This window comes from Ursus maritimus, unplaced genomic scaffold (genome assembly GCF_017311325.1).
Source record: "Ursus maritimus isolate PB19 unplaced genomic scaffold, ASM1731132v1 scaffold_4, whole genome shotgun sequence".
In the NCBI taxonomy this organism is placed as follows: Eukaryota; Metazoa; Chordata; class Mammalia; order Carnivora; family Ursidae; genus Ursus; species Ursus maritimus.
Genome location: NW_024426552.1, coordinates 47710219 through 47728664, shown reverse-complemented (window position 1 = coordinate 47728664; position 18446 = coordinate 47710219).

The following is an 18446-nucleotide window of genomic DNA, read 5'->3' as shown; positions in this document are numbered from 1 at the left end:
AACAAAGCCAAACCAAACCCGCAACTATATGCTACAATAAGCCCACTTCAAATATAATAACAGGTAAATTAGATGGAAAAGAAAAGAAAAGATGTAGCATACAGATACTGATTTTTTTAAAAAGTAGGACTGGCTATTAATACCAGAAAAAAGAAAGCTTAGAGCAAAGAAAAGTTACCAGGGACATTACCTAATGATTAAAGAGTCTTCACCAAGAAGACAGAACAATCCTAAATATATATTATCTAACAAAAGAGCCTTAAAATACATGAGACAGAAATTGATAGGTTAAAAGAGAAGTCTCTGAACATAGTTGAAGACTTCAACACTCTCATTCAGTAATCAATAGAACAAACAGACTTTTTAAATTAGCAAAGATAAAGAAAAACAGAACAATACTATTAACTAATTGAAAGTAATTAACATTTTAAAAATTCCACCAAATGACAGAATACACATTCTGCTCAAATACAGATGAAACAAACTCCAAGACAGACCATATCCTGGGTCAAAACAAACCTTGAGAAAGTTTTTTCTAATGAAACCATATAAAATAAGGTCTCCGATCATAATGAGATTAAGCTAGAATTCAATAACAGGAGGATAATTAGAAAATCTCCAAATATCTGGTAATTAAATAATATAACTCTAAATTACCTATGGATCAAAGAGGGAGTTACAAGGGAAATAGGAAAATATTAATGAACTGAACAAAAATTAAGATTCAACATATTGAAACTTGTGGGATGCAAAGAACTGTGTAGAGGGATATTTATAATATTCAAAACGTTAGAAAAGAAAAAATTTCTCAAATCAAAAATTTAAAAAGTTTACCTTAAACTAGAAAAAAAAATACCCAAATATACCCAAAGCAAGCAAGAGGAAGAAATAATAAAGAACAGAAACTGAAAACAGAAAATTAATACAGAAAATAAACCAAATCAAAATTGGTTCTTTGAAAACCATGATAAAACTCAGGAACTTTTAACCAGACTGACAAAGAAAAAATAATGACTCTGTATCAAAGAAATTTAACTCACAGTTTATAAATCTCCAGGTGATTTCACTGGTGAATTCTACCAAAGATTTGAAGAAGAAATAGCATCAATTCTATACGTATTTCCAGAGAATAGACAGGAAGTAACACTTCCCAACTGATTCGGCAAGACCAGCCTTACCTTGATACCAAAACCAGAAAAAGTCAGTACAAGAAAATTACAGCCCAATATACCTAATGAACATAAATACAAAAATCCTTAACAAAATATTAGCAAATTAAATCTGGCAATATATAAAAAGAAAAATAGACCACTACCAAGTAGGGTTCATTCCAAAAATATAACATTAGGGGAGCCTGGATGGCTCAGTCATTTAAGCATCCAACTCTTGGTTTTAGCTTAGGTCATGATCTCATGAGTCGTGAGATTGATCCCCACATCAGCTCCATGCTTAGCAGGAGTCTGCTTGAGGATTCTCTCCCTCTGCACCTCCCTGCCACTCACTCTTTTTCTCTCTCTCTCTAAAATAAATAAATAAATCTTTTTAAAAACTGTAAGGTGGATTCACTATTTGAAAATCAATGTGATCATTGATATGTGATACTAACCGGCTAAAATGAACACACACACACACGCACACACACACATACAGAAACACACATAGGCCACATGATCACATGAATTAATGTAGAAAAAATTTTGACAAAATTCAAATGTCTTTCATGATAAAAACTCCCAGCAAACTAGGAATAAAGAGGAACTTTTTCAACCTGACAGGAGGTATCTAAAAAATCCCACATCATACTCAGTGGTAAAGACTGAATGTTTCTCCTCTAAGATCAGATACGAGACAAAGACTTCCACTCTTACCATTACTATTCAGTACTATACTGTATGTTCTAGTCCGTGCAATGGGCAGAAAGAAAAGAAAGAAAAGAAAAGAGAAAAAAAAAAGAGAAAAGAAAAGAAAGAAAAGAAAAAAAAGAAAAGAAAAGGAAAGGAAAGGAAAAGAGAAGAGAAATAGGGAGGGAGAAAGAAAGGAAGGAAGGGAGAGAGGGAGAAATTAAACATTAAAATTAAGAACAGAGAAATAGAATTGTTCCTTTTTACAAATGAAATGATTGTTTCCTAGAAAATTTGAAGAAATTTTTTTCAAGGTGGTGTGGGGCTCCTAACAATTATACATAAATTTCACAAGATCTCAGGAGACAAAGTCAACATTCAAATAATAATAGTACTTCTAAATGGTAATAATAAACAATAGGACACCACAGTTTTTTAAAAAATACCTTAAATAACAGCTCCAACAAATAAAAATGAAAGAGACGGGTATAAATCTTTAAAAATTTGTGTAGAATCTGTAGGCAGAACACTGCAGATCACTGATGAAAAAATAGAGGGAGTGTTAGGTAAATGGAAATATATGACAAATAGTACCCAGCAATTAAAAAGAACAAAGCATTGATGCATTCAACAACATACATGAATTTTTAAAACATGTTGAATGAAAGAAATCAGACATAAAGGGGCACTTTTTTTATTACTTCATTTACATGACACATAATCAATCCATTTCTCAGAACAATGGTTGCCTACAGAGAGTAGTGATTATCTGAAGGAGGCATGGGGACTTTCGGGAGTGATGGAAATGTTGTGCATATTGATTTGTGTGGTAGTTATGCAAATGGTTTCATTCATCAAAACCCATTCAGTTTTACACTTAAGATCTGTGAATTTTACCATAAATAAAATATATCTTAAAGATTATTTAGTAATCTGTCCCTGCTTCTAGAAATTTTGGAGTCTAGACTCAAAGCTCCTTATTATAAACATATCTAAATCCTTTCCATATTTCATTACTGAACATCCCAAGAAGAATATATTCTCATTCCATAATAACCTACCCTACCTTCCCTCCCTAAGAAATTACATACTCTGAAAACAATTTTCTAGGCTATTTTTTCCATTGAAACCATATTTAATTACTTGTGCAATTAAAAACAGGTTTGTTCTAAAGATTTTATTTATCTATTTGAGAGAAAGAGAGAGAATGAGAAGGGGGGAGGAGAAGAGGGAGAAGCAGACTCCCCACTGAGCAGGAAGCCCGATGTGGAACTCCATCCCAGGACCCTGAGAGCATGACCTGAGCTGAAGGCAGATGCTTAAATGATGAGCCACCCAGGCGCCCAAACACAGACTTTTTTAAAATTTGGGGCTCTGAGATTAATTTAGGGTCCTTCTAACCTCATAAATATTCTGAAGAAGCATCTCAATAAAATTTCAAACAAGGCCAGTAGGAACTTGTAAGAATCCAGAAGAGGTAAGAAAAAATCAAACTGATATTTGTACATAGTACCTGACTTAGGGTTTGAGAATAGATGGAATTTCTCAAGAACTCCATGGTGAACCTATGAAGGTAGTACAAGAGTGATGGCACAGTTTATGAAGACAGCAGATACCGTCACCAGACAGTATCCTCCACCTCTACTGACCTCAAGGCAATTTTCAGAGAGAGTCCTAGGTCATAACTTATACATAAACAAAATCTTTAATTCTGATGCACATGCTTTGTGATGGCAGGAATCCAAAAAAAAAAAAAATTAATAAAGGAATAAATTTCACGTTTGGTTTGACATGGTACAGAACAGAAACACCAGCTACAAAATGGCAAGATGATTCATGATCTAAGCCAATCGATTCAGAGGAAACAGCATTTCAGAATCATGGGTGACCACAGCAGTATAAGAACTCCAGAAATCTTGGGGCAGAGGGTTTCACATGGCATGAAACAGGGAGTTGACAAAATTCTATCTCTTGGGTAACCATCTGGCATAGGAATGATGTGCTAGATATCACCACGTTAATTAGGAGGATATTCCAAAATTCCAAAGGGAATCCTTTCTCCTGAACAATACCAAAAGATTGTTCTGGCTTAGACTGTCTTAAAGAGATTATTTTCAGGGTGCCTGGGTGGTGTAGTCAGTTAAGCATCCAGCTCTTGGTTTCAGCTCAGGTCATGATCTCAGTGTCCTGAGATGGAGCCCCACATCAGGCTCCCCGCTCAGCACGGAGTCTGCTTGAGATTCTCTCTCTCTCTCTCTGCCCCTCCCACTCGTGCTGTCTCTCTTTCTCTCTGTCTCTAAAATAAATAAAGTTTGTGGGTTTTTTTTTTTAAGAGAGATTATTTTCATTCTTATGTAGGTTTCATGGCCCCCAACAGCCACCAAGTGATTTAGGCAAAAATTCTGGTGTCAGTTAATATTTTCTGAACAGCTTAGCCTTGATAAAAAATAACCAATCAAAAAATACTTTCATTAAGTATGTTAGTAATACCAGGAAAGAAAATTCTATCTCTATGTCAATATGTTCAACTATCATTAGAAGAGAGGTTGCTGGGTTTGTTTGTTTGATTGCTTGCTTGTTCCAAAGTGTGCCAAGACTTGTGAGGACAATGGAGCTCCACCCTAGTTGAGGTTCAGTGACTGTGATAGCGGCCCTTATATACGTCTTGATGAGGCATCAGCAGCCAAGAGAAATAATAAAAATCCTTAAAAATTTATAATAAAACTTGCAAATGCATATTTGTAAAAGCAATTGCAGCCTTTCTTGAATATTAAGCAATGAATCCCCTTTTTGATCATTCTCAATGATCTCCTTCCCTTCATTCAGCTGTGTTCATGTAAGTAAAATAAGATTATGAAGAACATGGCAAATCTAATCAATATGGCTTATTATAGTCAGTCTATTTAATCTACACAAATATTTCATGAGACAAGTTAATTTGTCAAATAATATAACTTGTAATTTGTAAACTGCTTGTTGCCTAGAAATATAAAGTGATACCATATGAAATGTGTCTCTGTTTTCCCCATATGTTGCTTTCTGTGATTTTTCCCCACCTCCCTATCCCTCATCTAGACATCTCATCCGCTACAGGAGCCACTATCTACCTATGGCTGTCAATTTAGTAAAATTAAATAAAATTTAAAATTCATTTCTTCAATCACACCAGTCACATTTCAAGCACTCAATAGTCAATAGTGACATATGGCTAATAACTACTGCACTGAACAGTGCAGATATGGAATACTTTCATCACTGCAGAAAGTTCTAATGCACAATGCTGGTCTAGACTTGGTTTTTGCTGTCCCCTGTTGACAAGGATTCTCCCTACCCAGGCCATGCCTTCTCAAGCATCTCTTCATGTTCTTCCTTACACTTCTCCTACCTTCCTAGCTTCCCTGAGCTTTCTCATGGTACCCCCATAGAAAGTACTATTTTGTAACTCCTTTCTTAAACACCTTCCTTTCAAATTAATTAACTGGATAAACTAATCTTGTACTTAGGCTTTCTGTGGATATCAGAGTTGGTGTAGTGTGTACTTTCTCCAAAGTAATACATTTTTATTTTAGCAGAAAGCTCCTGGAAATACGCATTTACATAAGGAGTTGACTCTACAGGTGGTGATTTTAAGCACCATGATAGCTTGGAAACATTGGTGAACAGGCCTCAAAAAACAAGAACCTTCAGAACACCTTTCCTAGCACATATCCTATTGGCCTATCCCAACACTAGCCTTGGTCACTATGTTCTTTTGTCTCCTAAGAGTACTGGGCTGTAGCTAAGTGTTACCACAAAAGAGGCAGTGTTTTGTATCTGACAAGGAATAGAAACAGTAAGTCAAAAGAAATATGTTTGTTTTGCTTGTAACTATGAAAATTGTTAGAGTTCGGGGTGGGGTTTTGGTATCAAAATCCATTTACTCTTTGTCTATCCTGGGATCTTTGCCAAGGCATCACACAAACAACAATTAACAGCAAAATAAGAGATAGTATGAGGTTCTTGGTAATAGTTTGGCAAATGTTCCCTCCTTCCCCAACTTAAGGCTCTGATAAAAACTAAATGGTCAATGTAGCTTAAGCCAGGAGACATAAAAAAGAGGGGGGAGGGGAAGTGCAAAGAAAAGACTTTTCACCCCCTAAGTAAGAGATGATCAGTTGTGCAGACAGACTCCAGGCTGCCCTCTGGGTCCATTCGCTGTGGGCAGCTCCTTGTCTGCTACCCACAAACTACAGGAAGTCAAGAGAAATCCCCACCTCCTTGGAAGGCCCTAGCCCTCTTAACATGTTCAAGATAAAAGAGAGAAAGAGAATAGCCAGACCTGCTCAGTTTTTATTCACCAACCCACCTCAACTGTATTTGTAAACAAATACAATATATATCATTTTAACCATATATCAATATACATCACTAAAAGAATTCTTTTAAAAAATAAAATCATAATGCCATTATTACACATCCAAATTTGATAATTATTCCTAAACATCACTATATCCAGTTATTGATGATATTTTACCAATTTTCTCATAATTCTTTATAGTTGGTTTGTATAAATCAAGATACAAACAACAGGTGCCTTTTTTTTTCTGTGTCATTTAAAATCTTGCTTTTTTAAATCTATGACAGTGGTTCTCACCTCCAGGCAATTTCGTCTGGAGACATTTTTAGTGGGCACAACTTGGAGGTGAGGATGCACACTTCCAGTGGCATCCAGTGGGTAGAGACTAGTGATGATGCTAAAAACCCTGGCATGCACAGGACAGCCCCGACAACAAAGAACTGTCTGGCCAGAATCTTGAAATGCATCACTGAACTGAGCTGGTTTTTATCTCTGATATTTTAAATGTAGTCTCTTGGCTTTTCTGTATATAAAATCACATCACTTGAAAATAGTGACAACTTTTTTTTTCCTGCCTAGAATCCATATTTCTTGTTTTATTTTCATGCTTACGTTATTAACTAGAATCTCCAAAACTGTGTTGATAATGGAAATATTTTTGTTCTACTCCAGACATTAGTAAGAGCATCTTTAAGTTTTAAACAGCTAACATGATTTTTAAAACTGATTTCTAACATGTTTCCTCTTTTCTCTCAAACTAGGGCATGAAATTCAACTAATCAAAACTCTGGGTTCATGACACATTTCTCATTATTGGTCCATGAAACTCTTTTCTGTTTATTTTGCTAAGGCTCTTTGTCCTATTCCTCCTTTACCGAGCATTTAACAGTAGTTATTGAACTAAATCAAATTCCTTTTGTACATTATTAGTGTATCTTTCCCCCTGTAATCTATTACTGGATTACCTTTTGTTGTTCCACATTCCAAGATTAAATCCTACTTGGTTCTTGTGTATTATTTGTGGAATATTCAGTTATAAATTAGTTGCATACATTTTGTTCCACTATTTTTGCATGAAATCAGTTGTCTTTTCTTTTTGTAGACTTTATCAGGTTTTATGTCAGAATAACCCTCCTATTTTATTAAAGAAAAATGGAGGTACAGAGAAATTGGGGGTTTTTTTGAGAAATTGTTTTTTAACAATTAGTTGGTGAACTACTAAGGCTCTACTATTGAATTTTTTTCTCTGGAAAGCTTTTAAAAGAAGCAAGGTAACCTTTAAATGGAATGGTTTAGAGGCACCCTATCCTTCAAGTAAACATTAACCTTGAATTGCAACTTATTGCCCCAAGGAAGTTTTGTTACCCTGTCCGTTTCAGGTCAAGTTACCCTTAAGAGAGATAGAGACTGTGAATAAAGTAACTCCCCAGCCAAAACACCCCACATAGGATGGTTAACTAGAACTTCTGTATCTTTTTATCATTATTCTATAATTTAGGTTGATTAAGTTAACAATACTCACAAGTCCAGGAAGGAAATAACTATTTTTCTTTCAAACCAGAATCTAGCTCTAGTCACTCAATCCCTGAAGTAGTTGTTTAAAAGCTATTTACTTTGAGTTGCAATTTCTTTCTGTCAAAAAAGTCTCTTAATTCATTAATCACCTTCACATTTAGTGACAAGAACACACTACACAGAAGGAAACTTCCTCATCTCATCTTCAGGGTATTCCCCAAAAAACACCATCTATATTCATTTTGTGTTTCTATTTCTTTGTCAGATTCTAATATTAGTAATTCAAATATACATGAGCTCTTCTGTCTGTTCCCCATGGACAGAGTTTATGTTGGTATTGTGATTCATTGGAAGTTTCAAGGGATTTTGAGTTTGAAGGCTGGGTTCTAGTCTCTGTTCTTCTACTAATAAACTAAATCAAGTCACACTGTAATAATAACATCTACCTACCTATTTGACAAGTTGTCACAAAAAACAAGTGAGAAGAGGTATGTGAGCATAATATGTAAAAGGAAAACGTTACTTGTTATTTCATCAGGCAATAACTGAAAATAGCAACAGCTACCATGCCTGGATGCTTACCAATGTCAAGCGTTCCATTCTAAGAACCTCACATACACCATCTCACCGAAGCTTCTTCACAAATGATGAGGCAGGTACTCTTGTAAAGAACTATAAGATTAAAAAAACATTAATAATGTTATCAAGGAAATAGAAGTTATGGAATTTAAACCTAGGTCTTCTGATTCCAAAAAAGAACGCTTACCCCTTTGCTATTCAAGAGCAAAAACCCCAAAGAACAATGTTACTTAGTATGGATGAAATATAACAACCAACAAGTTAATTCTTGAATTCTCAGTCAGGCTATACGAAGTAGAAGGTTATCACCCTCCCATTTCCTTGTTTTGTTACCCTCTCCTACGAGATGGTGGCTAAATGTCATTTGCCTCTGCAAAGCTACTCTTCATTCCGCTTTGTGTCCAGGAGCACTGGCCCATATGAACAGCGTCAACAGACCCCATCGCTCTCTGACCCTGGTCGGGCTCAATCAAGAGACACACTTAATTTGTGCTGTTCTAATTTGTGCCGAGAAAAAATTCAAGAAAACATGCCTAAATTTATAGGATATCCAGAAGTTCTATAACTTACCTCTCATACTCTTTTCATTTTTTGTTAATTTTTATTATTGTTCCTCTTTAAGCCTTACATCTTCAGAAATGTAACTATACATAATTAGGGAATTCTGTTATTTTTAGAAGTACATGTCAAAATCAGTCTGGTTATTTTTCATCAGATCTTTGATTATTAAATAATGACTTATAAATTCTGAACTTCTCAGATTTGTAGATATATGGCTTAACTATAAATCCAATATTAAAGAACTGTGTGCTTTGTTACCACAAGATGCAGAATAGGTAAAACAAATAAGTCAAGCAGAGAAAGACAATTATCATATGATTTCTCTCATCTATGGAACATAGGAACTAGGAAGATCGGTAGGGAAAGAAAGGGATAAAGAAAAGGGGGGTAATCAGAAGGGGGAATGAAGCATGAGAGACTATGGACTATGAGAAACAAACTGAGGGCTTCAGAAGGGAGGGGGGTGGGGGAATGGGATAGGCTGGTGATGGGTAGTAAGGAGGGCACGTATTGCATGGTGCACTGGGTGTTATACGCAACTAATGAATCATGGAACTTTACATCAGAAACCAGGGATGTACTGTATGGTGACTAACATAATATAATAAAAAAAACATTAAAATTAAAAAAAATCTTAAAAAAAAAAAAAGAATAGGTAGAACAAAACAGAGGATCGTCCAGTCTAATCTTCTCCAGTTGAGCCAGATAGTCTCTTTGACCTCACATTTTTGGAAGGTCACAGACAGGCCACAGCATTTTCAGAGGGAAAGGACCCAAATGGTGAGAAAACATGAAATACACCATACAAAGAAGGGTAAAAAATAAGTCCTGAATATGCTTAACCTGAAAAAGTAGGATTTTGAGAGGAGCAGGAAAAAAGCTGGCTTCAGTCTTGAGGGGTGGACATAATAGAAGGAAATTATGTTTGTTTCATGTCGTCTTAGTATAATAAGAACCTTTTGTATAATAAGTGTAGGGTGATCGTTTTCGGCTCAATATAAGCATGCTTTGTGTCCCAGGCTGAGCTCAAGTCCAACACACCACTGCAAGGTCAGACCTGCCTGGTGAACTAAAGGGGTGCATCCAAGTTTACTAGCAAAAGACAACAAAGCACCTTCAGGATGTCATCCTGTAAGTGAGGAGGACATTGGGCACAGAGATGATGATTCATGAACACAGCCTTCTTTAGCTGGGGAGATAGTAGACTCTAAGAAATGCATGGTGACATCTTCTGATCCAGCCCATGAGGGACTCACAACTAGATCCTAAGAAAGAGAACTGGGTAGATAGGTGAGTGCCATAAGTAGCAACCAAAAGTACCATTTTCGCTAACAATTCTGTAAGACTTGAGGGAAAGCAGCCCTGCTGTGGAGCCATGTAACCAAAAGTTATTTAAAGGGGAAAATATTTTTTTCTAGTGACTCACAAGAGAGGAAGGGCACCGGAGCAACAGGACAAGAAACAAACAGAGGCCTCTTCATAGTAACTGAACATGACTCACGGGCCTTGTTTGTGAGCCACAAGAGACACCCCCTGAGTACACCTCAACGCCTTGGAAGTTGGGGGACATTTTAGGTTAGTAGAGTTCTCTATTATCGGATGAGGCATGACAAAGCAAAACTCTGGTTACTTAAAGAAGAGCTCTTCTACTAACTCTTCTCTTTTATCAAAACATGGGACAAGCTGCCTAGAGAACATTATGTCAGGTGCCAGAGGGCACATCCTCATCCCTAACCCAGCATTGACATTGAGTAGGCTATTGATAAATATTTGCTGAATGTGAATTCAACATGTCTTACGGAAATTTTTTCTCTCTCAAAAGTTTGAGGAAGCACAAAAGAGAACTCTTTATCTGTCATTCTGTTACTGTTCACTCAATTCCAATCAACAATGAAGAAGTGCTTCACGAAGCAGGGGTGATAGGAACATGCTAAAAAGTTGTAAGCACTCCTTGGAAAACTGGGTGATTCCAGGGCTGGGGCAGGGAAAATATACGAACAGCAAAAAGTAACTTGTAGTGCTAGAAAATAAGGAAGTCTCGGGGCGCCTGGGTGGCACAGCGGTTGAGCGCCTGCCTTCAGCTCAGGGCGTGATCCTGGCGTTATGGGATCGAGCCCCATATCAGGCTCTTCCGCTGTGAGCCTGCTTCTTCCTCTCCCACTCCCCCTGCTTGTGTTCCCTCTCTCGCTGGCTGTCTCTATCTCTGTCGAATAAATAAATAAAATCTTTAAAAAAAAAAAAAAAAAGAAAGAAAAAAAAGAAAATAAGGAAGTCTCAAAAATAAAGGATGCAGCCATGTGGAAAAGCCATAGGAGACGGAAAGAGCACTCAGTGGCCATAATTGGAAAAAGTTTATCAGCAAATTAAATAGCAGTAATATAGGCTAATAATCCCAATAATAAAATTAATATCCATGAACCTATCCTAATATAAATATGTGATTGAATAAATAAATACATAAATGGGAAAAAAGAGACAACTCTTCTTACAAAAGCATTTCAAGAGTTATCACCTCACACCGATTCGAATGGTTATTTTCAAAAAGACAAGAGATAGGTGTGGGAGGACATGGAGAAAAAGAAACCCTTGTGCTCTGTTGGGAATGCAAACTGGTGCAGCCACTTTGGAAAGCAGTATGGAGGCTCCTCAAAAAATTAAAAATAGAAATACCACGCAATCCAGTAGTCCCACTTCTGGGGCTGTATCCAAAAGAAATGAAAACAACATCTGGAAGAGATATATGCACCTCCATGTTCACCGCAGCATTGTGTGCAAAAGGCAAGACATGGGAACAACCTGTGTCCACTGATGGACGAGTGGAGAAAGAAAATATGAGATAGAGAGAGATGATGTAAATATAGACAGATACAGATATATTCCAGCCATTAAAAAAAGGAAATTCTGCCTTTTGTGACAGTATGGATGGACCTCAAGGGCATTATGTTAAATGAAATAAGTCAGACATGGAAAGACAGATATGGAATGTTCTCACTTATATGTGGAATATTAAAAAAAAAAAAAAAAACAGACTCCTAGAAATAGAGTAGATAGGTGGTTTCCAGGGACTAGGAAGGAAGAGGGAAATGGTGAGATGTCAGTCAAAGCGTACAAACTTCTGGCTATAAAGTGAATGAACTCTAGGGATCTAAGGTACAGCATGGTGAATATAGCTAATAATGCTGTATTATATACTAGAAAATTAAGGGAATAAATCTTCAGTGTTATCACCACACACTTGAAAAAATGGTAATTATGTAAGAGGACAGAAGTGTTAACTAACCTTTTGTGATAATTATTTTGTAATATATATGGATATCAAATCATGTTTTACACCTTAAACTTACATATCCTATTTGTCAATAACATCTCAATAAAACTGGGGGGGGGAAGGCACACATTTATCTCCTTAAGTTTGATTTAAATCAGCCTATTTTTTTAAAAGAGAAGGATTTCAATTAATAAATAGAAAATAACCATTAGAACACCACGGTAATAATTGCCGCAAGCAAGACACCTGAAAGATGCTAAAATTAGTGAGTGAGAGTTTAAGCAAAAGTGGGATATTTGCATATTCTCAACTTGTCTCCCACAAAATACTGAGTAATAAGAAGGAAAAATGTCACTTTGTAGTAGGCAGCCTGGAAGATATCATCCTAGCTAAGTGACCAAAGTTAACATCTCTGGTAATACTTACTGATATCATATACATCCTGCTACGAAGTACTGAGAAGGGCACATCATTTCTGTGGTATCCTCTGCAATAAAGCATAACCTCAATCTAATCATGAGTAAACATCAAACAAACTCAAGTTGAAGGGAGTTCTACAGAAATAACTGACCAGTACTTTCCAAAAAGTGTCAGGGTCATAAAAGATAAGGAAAGACTAAGAAACTGCCACAGATTAGAAGATACTACAGAAATGTGAAAAATAAATGCAATGTGTGATCCTTGATTGGATCCTGGAATAGATAAAAGGACATTAGTGGAAAAATTGGTGAAATCCAAATAAATTCTGTAATTCAGTTAATAGTAATTTAGTTCTAAGGTTAATTTCTCAGTTTTGAACATTGTTTTATGGTTACATAAAATGTGAAAGAGAATCTGGGAGAACAGTATATGGAAAGTCATTGGACTATTTCTGCAACTCTTCTGTAAGTCCAAAATGATCTCAAAATAGAGAAGTTTAAAAATATAGGATGAGCACATCCTGGAATCCCTAGGACAGGAAGACTGGAACACTGGATAAAATTAGTACACACTCACTTACCATTGGGACAAGTTTCCAAAAGTTCAGAGAAAAGACAGACATGATCTCAGATGCAGAGATCCCGAAGGGAAAGTGATTCAGGAGGAAAAGTGGACCCTAATAAGAACAACAAAACATATGAGAAACTTCTGAATCATCTTCCTGCCTCTTCCTTTCCCCTACTGCCAATCAGCCACCCAATCCTATCAGTGCTGCATCCTAAATGTCGCTCTGTTAGAACCCCTCCTCTCTAGCTGGTATTTTCATCTTCCTCTTGACTAATGATTTCCCCTTCACAAGTTGTCCCAAGTCTAACATATCCTAAGTTGATGTCACCAGAATTGTTTTTCTAAAAGAGGAATCTAGGGACGCCTGGGTGGCTGGTTGGTTAAGTGTCCTAAGTCTCCGACTCTTGGTTTCCACTCAGGTCATAATCCCGGGGTCTTGGGATCCAGCCAGTGTTGGCTCCCTGCTCAGCGGGCAGTCTGCTTCTCCTCTCTCTCTCCCTCTGCCCCTCCCCCCACTCATGCTCGCTCGCTCTCTCTCAAATAAATAAATCTTGAAAAAAATTTGTTTTAATAAAAGAGGAATCTATTTCCCTTCTCTTGTTCAAGAACATTCAAGCTTATTCAAACTCCTTAGCATAGCATAAAAAGTCCCTCACCACTTATCCACTGTTTAGCTTAAGCCTCATCTCTGTTCATTCCCCCAAGAAGCACTCTACACTCCAGCTGCAAAACTAGCTAGGAAGCCTGGAACATATCATCCAGTCAGGCTTCTGTTCATGTTATTCATTCATGAATAAATACATGTTACCCAGCTTCCCTGTTCTCTAAACTCTTACTCATTCTTACTCAAACATCATTTGTTTGACAGGCCTCTCTGATTCTTTATAATCTCCTTTCCCATTCTACATGCCCTGCAAGCAGAATTAACCCTGTCCCTCTGCTATGCTCCCCCAGGACATTACAAATACTGTTAATACACATACACCTCACTGTCTGTGGCTGGTAGTATACAAGTTTGATTCTCTTAGTAGAGTGTAAGTCCTGTGATGGGAAGGTCCAAGTCTAATTCACCTAGGAATCTCTAGCCCCAACTCAGGGCCTGGCACTTATGGGTCAGTCAACACCATCAGATGGGTTGAACTAAATTAAAATATAATCAAATCTGATTCCCAGAGGATGCAAAAGGAACAGCAGTTAAAGAATTTATATGTTACTCATGTTTCTGTCAAACTCAAATTTTAAAATGGACTTCAAAAAATGAGGGAGGAAATAAAAACCTCAAGGTTACAGATGGACATAAAAGAGTAGTAGATAGCTACAAGTATTCTAGTAAAAATGCTATAGCCAGAATAATCTGGGCTTGAAAACAAAAACATTATTGACAACAGAAAGCTACATCAACTTGAAGAAGAGTAAGTAAAGGGAAAGCTAACTGTTGGGAAAGATGGAAATAATGCCAAAGATGAAAAGTAGGAAACAAAACTACTCAACTTTTTTTTGCTTACATCTTTTTCTGTCAAGGAAAATGATGTTCACATTATAAGGAGGAGAAAAATTTTATTAAAGGAAATGATTTAAAATTTTTTTAAAAAGGGGGGGTTGAGGGGCACCTGTGTACCTCAATTGGTTAAGCGCTACCTTCGGTTCAGGTCACAATCCCAGGGTCCTGGGATGGAACCCTGAATCAGGCTTCCTGCTCAGCGGGGAGCCTGTTTCTCCCTCTCCCTCTGCCTCTCCCCCTGCTTGTGCTCTCTCGCTCTCTCGTTCTCTCAAATAAATAAGATCTTATAAAAAAGATTGATTTGAAAGAAATGATTATTCAATCTCAATTCAATTACATCCCAGTCTAAAAATAACTTGCTGGTATGAACCAGTGACATACATCACTATCAGAAATCTTTAGGAAATTATGAGTTGCTGCAGTGAAAAAAAATTGCAATTTATAAACAGAGTAAGAGAGAAAAAACAATGCATCCCAGGAACCATGAGTCCCTCAGCTTAATATTAAACTCCAATTAAATTATACAGCAGTTATTAAATGGGCAGTTCATCAGATATGGTAAAGTTGTGCTGTACAATATGATAACCACCAGTCACATCTCACTATTTAAATGTAAATTCTTTTAAAAAAATTAAAATCAGTTCCTGAGTCACACTAACCATATTGTAAATGTTCCATAATTATCTATGGCATGTGGCTACCCTATTGGACAGCACAGATTGTAGACTATTTCCATTCTGGCAGAACACTGAACAGTGCTGCTAAAGAAAGTAGTAAGCAGTAGGAAGCAGCATAATTTACAGAGAATGTCACACTGAACTAATACAATTTTTATCATTTTATTATTTTGTAGGATTGTTATACTGTTAGAAACAGAGTGCTTCGATATAGACTATCTTTATTTCAACAAAACTTCCAGCCAAATTTCTTATGAAACCTTAGTTGAGGGCACCTGGGTGGCTCAGTCGGTTAAGCATCTGCTTTTGGCTCAGGTCATGATCCCAGGGTCCTGGGATTGAGCCCTGCATCAGGCTCCCTGCTCAGTGGGGAGCGTGCTTCTCCCTCTCCCTGCTGCTCCCTCCACTTCTGCTCTTTCTGTCAAATAAATAAATAAATAAAGCTTAAAAAAAAGGAAACCCTCGTTGATAAAAAAAAAAATTTTTAAATATAAACAAGGTATAATACAATTGAGCAAACAATTGTCCCCACAGAATGTTGACTATAAAACATATAATTGGGGGAAGAATGATTTATTCGTTTTCTCTAAAATCTTGTCATTTGTCCTCTCTTGCTCTGTGTTTTCATCAACAATTGCCAGGCAGGGACATTTATCCAGCTTTCAAATAACTAAATGACACTGAAATTATTTCATAACTTTCTAGAAGACAATTTGCTAAAACATATCAAAACCTTTGACAATTTTACTTGCCCTTTGACTCACAGTTCCACTTCCTCAGGAAATAGTCATGGATGTTTGGGAAGATTTAGCTACATGTGTGCTAATTATAGCAAAATATTTGGAAAAAACTAAATGTCAAATAATAGAAAACTAATTAAATAAACCATATATTTGCTTTGATTCAACTGCATTCCCAGTACCCCCTACAATGCTATGCACTTTGTGGGTATTTTTAAAAATATATCAAATAAATGTTGAATGATCAGAGGAAAAGAAAAAATTCTAAAACAAACTACATGGTATGATCATACATATCACATATACAGTTTGGTAATAAATGTATATGTACTATATGTGGGCATGCAGGGTATACATATTTGCATCAAAAAGACTAGACAGATGTACTAAAATGTTAATATTTATCTCTGATAATGAGTTAAGGAACAACTTTGGTTTCTTCTTTTAGCTCATCTGTACTTTCTAAAAGTTCTATCATGAATAAATGATAAACAATGTTTTCAATAAAGAGCAATGGATAATATATTTGATTAAAAAGCCAATAGGAAGGAACAAAACACACTCAACAAGCTAGAAAAGTGAACCACAATTAACAAGAGGAAGCTTAACAGGTATATGGAGAATGTCTAGCTTTTAAGTCCTCAAAGTCCTCTAGAAAAGGACAGTTTAGAGAAGACTGCCCCAACAATACGTTTGGTAAAGTAAACACAAGATTTTTAAATGGATTAAGTGGCAAAATATCCAAAAGAGTGAATACAAACAAATTACATCAACAGGCTATCTTGTCTAGAACAGGGAAAGTGATGGTCCCTCTGTACTCAGAGGTTGATCAGCCTTATCTGCTCACTGCTCTCTTTGTTTTATACAGCGGCATTTATCCAGAGGTGGGTAACCAGGAAACTGAAGAGAATGAAAATCCTACAACATGAGAAAAATTGGCAGAACTGGTGCAGGTTGGCCTAAAATAGAAAAATCTTAGAAATTCCCAGATAGGTATCTTAATGTACAAAAGAGGGACTAGACAGCATATACTGATACAGAGAAGTTATAGGAGGTCAGATTTCCACTTAGCAGAAGGAAAAAGAGCAAGTAAAAACTACATCAGACACAAAAACCTGCACACAAATGTTTAAAGCAGCTTTATTCATCCTTGCCTAAATTTGGAACCAACCAAGATGCCCTTCAATAGGTGAAGGGATAAATGAACTATGGTACATCCAGCAATAGAATGTTATTCAGTGCTAGAAACGAAGGAGCTATCAAGCCATGAAAAGACATAGAGGAACCTGAAATGCATGTTCCTAAGTGAAAGAAGCCAACCTGAAAAGGCTGCATATGGTGTGATTCCAGATATATGACATTCTGAAAAAGGTGAACTATGGAGACGGTAAAAAGATCAAGGGTTGCCGGGGGTTGATGGGGAGGGTGGGAAGGGGAATGTAATTATTATGCCTCATACTATAATGATAGGTACATGCTGTTATACATCTGTCCAAACTCACTGATGTTGGACGTACAACATCAAGAATAAACTCTAATTTAAACTGTGGACTTTGATTGATAATAATTTGTCAATATTGGTTGGCTCATCAACTTTAACAAGTATCACACTCTGGTGAGCATGGTTGATGGTAGGGGAGACCGCGTGTGTATGTCTGTGTATGTTTGGGGAAGGCTGTTTAATTCTGCTATGACCCTAAACTGCTCTTTAGAAAGCTTATTAGTTAAAAAAATTAATAACCAAAAATATTTCACTGAGAGGTAGTGATCTGCCTGTCACAGTTAATAGAGGGAACACTGAGAGAGCAGCTGTCAGGAACACTGCAGAAGGAAGTTTTGAATTACGAAGAAGATTCTACATGTCCTCCCAACTCTGAAGTTGCTATCATTTGTTCATTCAGTATTCAGTTCATTCAGCATTTATTGAATACTACTATGGATTGAATATTTGGGTCACACCAAAATTCATATGTTGAAGCCTGAATACTCAATATAATGGTATTCAGAGGTGGGGTCTTTCAGAGGTCCTTAGGTCATGAGGATGGAGCCCTTGTAAATGGGATTAATGCCCTTAAAAGGGGACGAAGAAAGCAGAGTTCTCTATCCACTGCATGAGAAAACTGGAAAGAGAGCCCTCACCAGAACTCAACCATGCTGGCACCCTGATCTCCGATTTCTCAGCCTCTGAAACCATAGGAAGTAATTGGTGTTATCTAAGCCACCAAATCTGTGGCATTCTTGTTAGAGCAGCCTGAACAATCAATGACAAATACTTTCTACAGTTATTTTTACACCTGAAGTATTTGTACCTCCAGGAATATGTGAGGGCAGGCCAGTAGGTGCCCAAAGCCACAATGTAAACTTGGTGCATCTTTCAAGAACATTGATTTTGTCTAGATTTTTTAATAAAAAAAAAAAGTACAGCATTCTTCAGAACAAAA